The 9764-nt window shown below is 45.4% G+C and overlaps 1 long non-coding RNA gene across 1 annotated transcript; it reads left to right on the forward strand.

The window, feature by feature from the left end:
* The first annotated feature begins 1857 nt into the window (after positions 1-1857).
* LOC107000973 (uncharacterized) lies at positions 1858-9203 on the forward strand. Its single transcript, XR_003720746.2, has 3 exons — positions 1858-1985; positions 7987-8106; positions 9074-9203. It is a non-coding gene; the product is annotated as an uncharacterized LOC107000973 (long non-coding RNA).
* The last annotated feature ends 561 nt before the right edge of the window (positions 9204-9764 follow it).

The following is a 9764-nucleotide window of genomic DNA, read 5'->3' on the forward strand; positions in this document are numbered from 1 at the left end:
TCTATTTTGGACTTCTGATCTCCAGAATTATAAGATAATAAATTTGTGTTGTTTTAAGCCACTAAGTTTATCGTCATTTGTTGTGGCAACAATATAAAATAAATACATTCCCCAACAGGAAATTAGGGTGCTCTTACCAAAATGAGAAGGAAGATGCTGGGCAGGCCAACAAAAAGATCAGAACAGATGTGTACTGCAGGTGAGATCATGGGAGCGCTTGTTCTATAGCTCCCTGGATGGATATTTCCCAGGGGAGAGAGAATATACTTTCAAAGTATCAGTAGTGGTATGGACCTGTTCCACAAAGCAAAAGCTAAGCTCATAGCACCTGTCAGCAAGACCAGAAGACCTGGAGTTAGGAGTGTGGCCTCTGAAGGCACTCCACAGAGACTGGAAACCTGGTTCCCTCATGCACCAGCTGCGTAACTCTGGGCAAGTTACTTAGACTGTCTATGCTTCAGTAAAATGAGGATGATAAATATCTGATAGGATTTTTCATGGGGATCAATGACAATTATACACATAAGGAATTAATAAAAAAAAAAAATCTGTGGATGCAAAGCCCACGGATATGGAGGATCAACTATTAAAAAAAAGAATTAAGAATCACTTCTGGCATATGCTTAAGGCTCAATAAATGTTAATGGCTGCTAATGACTCATACGATAACCTAGCTCTGGAGTCAGACTACCTGGGTTCAAAGCCCAGCTCTGCCACTTAGAACTTCTATGCTTGGGCGAGTTACTTAGCATCTGTGAGCCCCAGGTTTTTTCATGTGTAAAATGGGGATATTAAAGTACTTACCTCATAGAGTTGTGATGAGAATGAATACATTAATTTATGTAAAGTACTAGAACAACGCCTGATATACACGATACTTGTTATCTAGCGTCATCATCGTTAGTACTAGTATGAGGTCACCATCACTTTGGAGGACTAATAACTAAAGCACCACCACCGTGATGATGCAATGGCATCTTATGTGATCGTGAAAACCTTTTAAGTTGGGAAGAACCATGGTTCCCAAACTGTAGGGACCTCTGGGAGCAACATTATCTATCTTCCTATCAGAAACTCAAACCATGGAAGCACCCCGGTGAGATGGCTATATAATATATGAAAAGAAAAGAAAGTGGAAAAATTTGTCAGCAGAAACACACTGTAAGACTCTTGAAAGGGATGTAGAGAGAACCCACTTACGCCTCCTATTTCTCTGCTCTGCAATTCTACAGGGTTGCATTTGCCTGATGCTTTTGATTTAGTGTTTTTACACTATGTGAGAACATTAGGTTAAGGAAGCTTGCCATTTCCCTTTTCAGAGCAGTCCTTTCAACAATACCAAGAATTCGCACTTTGGTAGATAATGACAAGAAATACGACAGCCCTTTAGTAAACGAGCAAATCAGCTAATGGCAAAGGCTGATTTAATCAAAACATTCTGGTTCTCCCTCATCTGAACCCACATAAGGAATGAACCAATCCAATTGGAAAAAAATATTTGTTTTATCTTTGCCACATTTATTTACTCTTAAGGACTGTTTAACTTGATGGGGCAGAGAAGTTGGAAAGAACAAAAATACTCAAGGCAGTGAACAGCCTCCCAGGTCTCCGGCAGCAGGCAGGAATGCCAGTGGCCTGGAGGTATTTCCACAGGGGCCTGTTTGTGAGCAGTTTCTGAAGTTCTTTGCCCTCATCTTGAGGGGTGGAGAAATGACCTGCTTATGTGGCAGGTTTGCAGGGCAGGGGGTGCAGAATAAGAACTAGAGAAAACAAGTCAGAAAGGTAACCCCTGCTCTGTAAATGATTCCAAAATATGAAATACTTATTCCAAAAACTTTACTGAGCATTCTATATGTGCAAGACACTGAGACAGGTGTTACAAGAAGGCAAAGATAAAGTAGACATAGATTTGAGCTCAAGAATTTCTTCGTCAAATAGGGCATGAGAAAGACACACAGATACCTATGGGATGTAGAAAGCTCCAGGTATGTTTTATTTTATTTTATTTATTTATTTATTTATTGAGACAGAGTCTTCCTTCATTGCCCAGGCTGGGGTACAGTGGTGTGATCTTGGCTCACTGCAACCTCCACCTCCTGGGTTCAACTGATTCTCCTATCTCAGCCTCCTGAGTAGCTGGGAGTACAGGCGTGTGCCACCATGCCCAGCTAATTTTTGCATTTTCAGTAGAGATGGGTTTTTGCCATGTTGGCCAGGCTGGTCTCAAACTCCTGACCTCAAGTGATCCACTCACCTCAGCCTCCCAAAGTGTTGGGATTATAGGCGTGAGCCACTATGCCCAGCCTCTCGGTGTGTTAAATTGGAAGCCCTAGAAACAGGGCTGGAGATGGGGTTTGTGTACAGGTGCTTACTGTTGTAAATTGTTTTTATTTTCTTTAGAGACAGGGTCTCCCTTTGTTGCCCAAGATGGGTGCGGTGGCATGATCTTAGCTCACTGCAGCCTCGACCTCCTGGGCTCAAGCCATCTTCCTGCCACAGCCTCCTGAATAGCTGAGACTAGAGGCATGCAGCACCACACCTGGGTAATTTATTATTTTTTTTGTAGAGATGGGGCCTCACTATGTTGTCCAGGCTGGTCTTGAACTCCTGGGCTCAAACCATCCTCCTACCTTGGCCTCCCAAAGTGCTAGGATTATAGGCATATACCAGGGTGTCTGGCTTTATAGGTGCTATCTTGAAGAAGAGCTCTTGGGTGAAACCTTTAAGGATGCAAGTGAAGCAGAATAGGGCAGGGGAGAAGCTGGGTAAAGAGGTGACCATAGCCCCAGCCTGAAGCCATTCTTAGATCTGGAGGGTGACTGGTACCTGTGGTATAATACAAAATATATATTAATCTTGGTCTGTGGTTCCCAGCATAGAGCTCCTAACCCCCTTGGAAATTACTCTTTTGCAAATGAGATGATTTTTGCTGGGGAGAGGGGGCCTAGGTAGCTTTAGGATGGGGCCTGGACACAGGAAAAACCAACCATGTACTGAGAAGGTTAGAACTTCCAGCCTTGCTCTCCCACCTCTGAGAGCTGGAGAGAGGCTAGAGATGGAGTTCAATCACCAATGGCCAATGATTTAATCAATCATGTGTACTTACTGAAACTGCCATAAAAAAATTCCTACACAATGGGGCTTGGAGAGCTTCTGAGTTGGTGAACATATCCAGGAGAGTGGCTCATCCCACCTCCCCAGGGACAGAGGCTCCTGCATTCAGACCCTTCCTCAATACCCCTCCATCTGGCTGCTCGTGTGTGTCCATCATAATAAAGCGTAATAGTAGGTATGGCATTTTCCTGAGTTCTGTGAGGATTCTAGTGAATTATCAAAGCTGGGTGGGGAAAGTCACAGAACCCCTGAATTCATAGTCCACGGGGCAGAAGTGTGGGTCACCTGGGGACCCCATTTGTGGCTTGTGTCTGAAGTCTTGTGGAGCTGAGCCCTTTAACCTGTGGGAGCTGGGTTTCATAAAGGGAATCTGGGCACAACACAACAGCATTTACTAAAAGGTAATGCTACTGAAACACCAGAGATCCAGTCTAGGTCCTGCTGCTTGTTACACAGAATGCCAATCACTGAGACAATAAGTATTGCCGGGGAAGAAAGCTTTAATGGGGTGTTGCAGCCAAGGAGAATAGGAGATAAAGTCTCAAGTGTGTTTGACAGACTAAAATTGAGGGTTTTATATAGCAGGAAAGGTGGGAAAACAGGAATTAAGGAGGAGTGTGGAAGTAATCATGATGGATGAGGGGTCTGGCATCTCCGTCTGGATACAGTGATCTGATGAGTTTTAAGTTTTTGTTTTTGCCTGTCTGTTTTTTGAGGAAGGAATTCAGATGAGATAAATGTAAGTTTTACATTTTAAAAACAGGAAGGGTTTTTATGTTTCTTTTAAAAACTGTAATAACATTTCTATGGGACAATTGGGCTGGTTTTAATCCCCTTTTTCTATTCATTAATTTTTCAATCATGGGGAATATGGTTGTCTACCTTTTTGGCTACTTAATGCTAAGGGGTGCATTGTGGGATAATGATGGGAAATGAAAACATCACCCCTGAATCTGAAGGGCTCAGGAGCACCTGATTGGCATCCTGCTTGTTGGAGCACCATGATTAAAAAAAAAAAATGCCCAAGTATTAAAGTGAATCCCTTAACGAATCCAAGAGAACAATCCTAAGCCTATTAAAAAGTATTTCTGATTCATAGCTGGGTGCAGTGGCTCACGCCTGTAATCCTAGCACTCTGGGAGGCCGAGGCAGATGTGGCTCACTTGAGGTCAGGAGTTCAAGACCAGCCTGAGCAAAGTGATGAAACCCTGTCTCTACTAAAAATACAAAAATTAGCTGGGCGTGATGGTGCACACCTGTAGTCCTAGCCACTTGGGAGGCTGAAGAATGAGAATTGCTTGAACTTGAGAAGTGAAGGTTGCAGTGAGCTGAGATTGCGCCACTGTACTCCAGCCTGGGTGACAGAGTGAGACTCTGTCTCAAAAAAAAATTATTAAAAATTGTTTTTGGTTCATTATATTCTGCATGCAAGAAGGGTTTTGGGGAGAATAATGCCAACCTGAAAAGCACATGTTCCATTTATGATTTCTGATTTAGGGTCTTTGGCTGGGCACTGAATATTAACTTAAGGCCATCTTAGGGTTCACAAGAGCATGCCTGTTTTTTTCTGGAGGGATGCCAGAGGGACAGGTTTTATCTGAGTGTGGTGAATCCATGGCTTAACACTGGCTAACTTGGCGGATGAGTGGGTAATCAGCAGCATCTCAAAAGGACTGACCCATGGTGGTTGCAGCTGGTTTGCAGCCTGCTGGGATTTCCAGGTCTTCAGCATGACTTGGTTTCTCAGCTTCAAAGAGAAAAGAGGCACATCTGTAGGACACTGGAGCCTATTGGAAGCAAGCTCAGAAAGACTAGTTAATATATTTTTAAAACACCAGGTTAATATTCCCGTCATTATAAAGCCAGTTCCCAATGGCTTGCATATGAAGCATATTATTGGTTGCTTCCTCTGGGGTGTTCCACTTGGCATTGATAAGTGGAGTTGGGCAGCCCGCTTCTCAGGGTAAACAGATCTTACCGTGGCTTTTATCCAGTTTACCAGGCTGGTCATTCTCTCAGGAATAGCTTCCAGTGTGTCTGAATTATATATACCCATCTATGATTGTTCAACAGTGAGCTGTGGGTCTTGCTTATGGTCATTCAGCAAACACTAGGATTTCAGTCGTGGTCTGTTGGACCCCCAAGCTGCCGCTCTCCATGGCCACATGGTCTGGCCACCTTCAGGTTTTCTCCCCAGCTTCCCTGTCACTCAGCAGTTCTCAAACTCTAGTATGCAGCAGAATCACTGGAGTGCTTCTTCAAGTAGATTTCTGGGCCCCACCATGACAGCTTTGATTCAGTTGGTCTGTGCCAGCCAGAGCTATGGCCGGCTACATTATTTGCAAAGCCTCGTGCAAAAGGAAAATGCAGGCCGGGCGGGATGGCTCATGCCTGTAAACCCAGCACTTTGGGAGGCCAAGGCAGGTGGATCACCTGAGGTGAAGAGTTCGAGACCAGCCTGGCCAACCTGGTGAAACTCCATCTCTACTAAAAATACAAAAATTAGCTGAGTGTGGTGGTGCACACCTGTAATCCTAGCTCCTCGGGAGGCTAGGGCAGGAGAATCACTTTAGCCCAAGGGGTGGAGGTTGCAGTGAGCTGAGATCATGCCACTGCACTCCAGCCTGGGCAACAGAGCAAGGCTTCATCTCAGGAAAAAAGAAAAAGAATATGTAGAGGTCTCATCCTAGGGTGGGGAAGTCAATTTCCCCTTCCCACTGGCTCAGTGCCCTAGTCCATAGCAGACAGGCCACCATGCCCACCAATGCTAATTGCAGCCTCACACCAGGACACGCTTAGTACCTGGATCAGGGATGGGAAGAAGCCCCTGATAAGTAGCCCACGGATTGAACTGGTGCTGCCACCCTAGAGTGGGGACAGCTGCTGCCTGGCCCTGGCCTGAGCACCACGCAGTGTGCATGCAACCCCGATCCTCTCCGTGTTTGTGCCCAGGCCCCCGCCAGGGACAGAGGGCAATGGCAAACACAAGCCTCCTCTCATCAACACAAGCCAGCTGCCACCTCGAGTGGAGGGTGGCAGTGGTCATTGGGCAGGGTGGGAAGACTAAGTGGGGTGTGGAGGATGGGGTGCAGGTGCTGAGAACCCAGGGTGGAAAGGGGAGGCAAGCTGTGAGCCAAGTCTCCAAACCCCCATGCTTGCTCTATTGTCCAATTGGACTTAGTAAACACAAATTCGAAGGTAAAATCAAACTTCAGCTTTGACGTTCTGTGTGGCGACACTAGTTGCACACCCATGAATTCAACTCTGGCCAGAGAATATTTACATTTCTAGCAAGTTCCCAGGTGACCCTGAGAAGCAGTTGATCTTTCCTTTCTTTCTTTTCTTTTCTTTTTTTTTCTTTTTTCTTTTCTTTCTTTTTTTTTTTTTTTTTTTGCTTTGAGACGGAGTTTTGCTCTTGTTGCCCAGGCTGGAGTGCAATGGCGCAATCTCAGCTCACCGCAACCTCCGCCTCCTGGGTTCAAGCGATTCTCCTGCCTTAGCCTCCTGAGTAGCTGGGATTACAGGCGCCCGCCACCACACCCGGCTAATTTTTGTATTTTTAGTAGAGACGGGTTTCACTATGTTGACCAGGCTGGTCTTGAACTCCTGACCTCAGGTGATCCACCCACTTTGGCCTTCCAAAGTGCTGGGATTACAGGCATGAGTCATAGCGCCCAGCCAGTCCTTTCTTTTAAAAAGGCGCAAAGCATTGCTCCACAGTGTGACTTTCCTCTTTTCCTCGGTAAAATGGTGATGCTATTTCCTGCATTTCCTGCCTCATACGCTTTGGTGAGAGGACAAAGAGAAGGATGCCTGAAAGTGCCCGGCACAGTGGTTGGAACAAAGCACATACTCGGGAAATGTTAGCAGCGGCACTAATAGTAATAGTCATAATTATTATTGCTGCCACCACCTTCACTTTTGTTCAGGCTGTTGTGTCTGATGCCTTTTTCTAGTGCCCCCTATTTCCCCTCTGCTGTCTTCAGAAAAGAAACTAGAGAAGTACAGGGGCAGGGCAGGGCTAGGGAGGGACACCTCAGGTCACAGCCAGTTATTGCCAAAAGCCAAATCATGAGGAGATATGTAAAGATGCTGAGGTTTGCCAGAACAAACTAAAAACTCAGATCCTCTGAAATTGGCCCTGGAGGGAGAAATCTGAGTGTGAGGAGAATGTAGGCAAACCATTTCACCCCACTGTTCCCTGGAGATTGTGTGTCCAGTCTGTAAAAGACACATAAATATCTCTAAGGGGTAGAAAGCTCCAGATGTTCTTCAGAGGAGGACAGAGCAAGTCCTGGAGATAAAGATCCAACTCCCACAGCCACCCCCTCCTGCCCCTTCAGGAGTGAGTGGGGAGGTATCACTTTCCTTTCAACATTTAGACCAGGTTATGACGTTCAGAGCACAAGAACCCTGCACAGAGGCTGGCTTCTCCCCGCAGGGCTTCACCACATTCGAGATTACGTGGTCTCGCTTGCTCTCCAGGGTTCACCCATCCCATCTCACACGGCAGACATCCACTGTTCTCAAACCCTGGGCCAGGGGACCGAGGCCAGAGAGAGAGAACAAGACTGAGTGCCTCTGCAGTGGGTCTGGACTGTGGAATGTTCCAGGGTGCTTAAAAAATACTGATGCCTGGGTCCCACCCCCAGGAATTCTGATTTAATTAATTTAGGGTGCATTCTATGTATCAGTGTTTTGAAAACTCAGCAGGGGTTACTACTGTGCACTTGAGGCTGGGAGCCACTGCTGTCCCGCCCACTCTGTTCTGGGATATTCTCTGAGGATCCTTCTCTGAATGGCTGACAGGCAGGGTGAACAACCGCCTCAGAGGCACCTCCATTAATCAGATGCATGAACTTGCCTTAGTAGCTATCCAGGAAGGTCTTCAGGAACCCCACTGCATGACCGCAAGAGAGAACCAGCCACTGCAGGCGAGGGGAGGACGGCCTGCGCACGTGGAATCATTTTGGGAAGAAGGAGGATCACCAGGTCAGCACAGGGTTGATTGTATGCCTGTGTCTAGGGCATGTTCCCTGGAAATACAAAAGCTTCTTGGAGCTGTACTGAGAGCAGCTTTCGACCATGCTAAATTCCTATTAGCATTTTTTTAATGAACTAATTTGCTATTAATGTGTATTCTTTGGTGAAACTGTCTGTTCAAATATTTTGACCATCTTTTAGTTTAATTTTTTTTTTTTTTGAGACGGAGTCTCGCTCTGTCACCCAGGTTGTAGTGCAGTGGCACAATCTTGGCTCACTGCAACCTCCATCTCCCAGGTTCAAGTGATTCTCCTGCCTCAGCCTCCCGAGTAGCTGGGATTACAGACGCCCGCCACCACGCCTGGCTAATTTTGCAATTTTTAGTAGAGACGGACGGGGTTTCACCATGTTAGCCAGGCTGGTCTCAAACTCCTGACCTCAGGTGATCTGCCCCCCTCAGTTTCCCAGAGTGCTGGGATTACAGGTGTGAGCCACTGTGCCCAACTAGTTCAATTTTTGGAAAATATTTTTTATTGGCTGGGTGTGGTGGCTCACACCTGTAATCCCAGCACTTTGGGAGGCCAAGGTGGGTGGATCTGAGGTCAGGAGTTCGAGACTAGCCTGGCCAACATGGTGAAACCCCACCTCTACTAAAAATGCTAAAATTAGCCGGGCATGGTGGCGGGCGCCTGTAATCCCAGCTACTCGGGAGACTGAGGCAGGAGAATCACTTGAACCTGGGAAGGTGGAGGTTGCAGTGAGCCAAGATTGCGCCACTGCACTCCAGCCTGGGTGACAGAGTGAGACCCCGTCTCAAAAAAAAAAAAAAATATATATATATATATAAAAATATATATATATAAATAAAATAAAATATATATATAAATATAAATATATATATATAAATAAATAAAATGAAGTGCTGTAAAAGTTCTTTTTAAAATTAAAAAAACTTTTTTTTTTTTTTTTTTTGTAGAGTTGGAGTCTCACCATATTGACCAGGCTGTCCTCAAACTCCTGGGTTCAAGCAATTCTCCCACCTTGACCTCCCAAAGTGCTAGGATTGCAGGTGTGAGCCACCATGTCCAGACCAAAAGTTCTTTATATGTTCTGGATACAAACTGTCAGATATAGAAGCCTTCTTCTGGCTCCAAGCAGCAGTGCTAGAGAGTGTTCATCAAAGCCTGGTATAGGTGCCTTGTGTTTATGAGCATTTGGCCCGGTCTGCCCTCTCTTCTGTGCCAGGCAGCACTGCCAGCTCAGGTACAACCTGCTTACGTCAGATCAAGTCCACAAACATTTACTGAACATCTATTCCCTGACAGGATCATGCTAGGAACCAGGGAGAATGAAATAAATAGCTGTTGTTTATTAATATTCTTTGTAGAATGTTGACCTCGAGCAAGTTACTTGCTTCTCGATATTTCAGTTTCCTGATCTGTAAAATGTGACTGTGAAAGGACCCACCCTGAAGGGTTGTAGTAAAGTCAAAGTGAGTTAATACATCAAAATACTCAGTAGGATGTCTGGCATATATTACGTACCTAATAAATATTAGCCAATATTGTCATTATTTTAAAAATTCTTATTATTTGTTATAGCCTGAATGTTTGTGTCCCCACCAAATTTGTGTGTGTGTGTGTGTGTGTGTGTGTATATATACACAC

The sequence above is a fragment of the Macaca mulatta genome, chromosome 11 (assembly GCF_049350105.2).
Source record: "Macaca mulatta isolate MMU2019108-1 chromosome 11, T2T-MMU8v2.0, whole genome shotgun sequence".
Taxonomy (NCBI): domain Eukaryota; kingdom Metazoa; phylum Chordata; class Mammalia; order Primates; family Cercopithecidae; genus Macaca; species Macaca mulatta.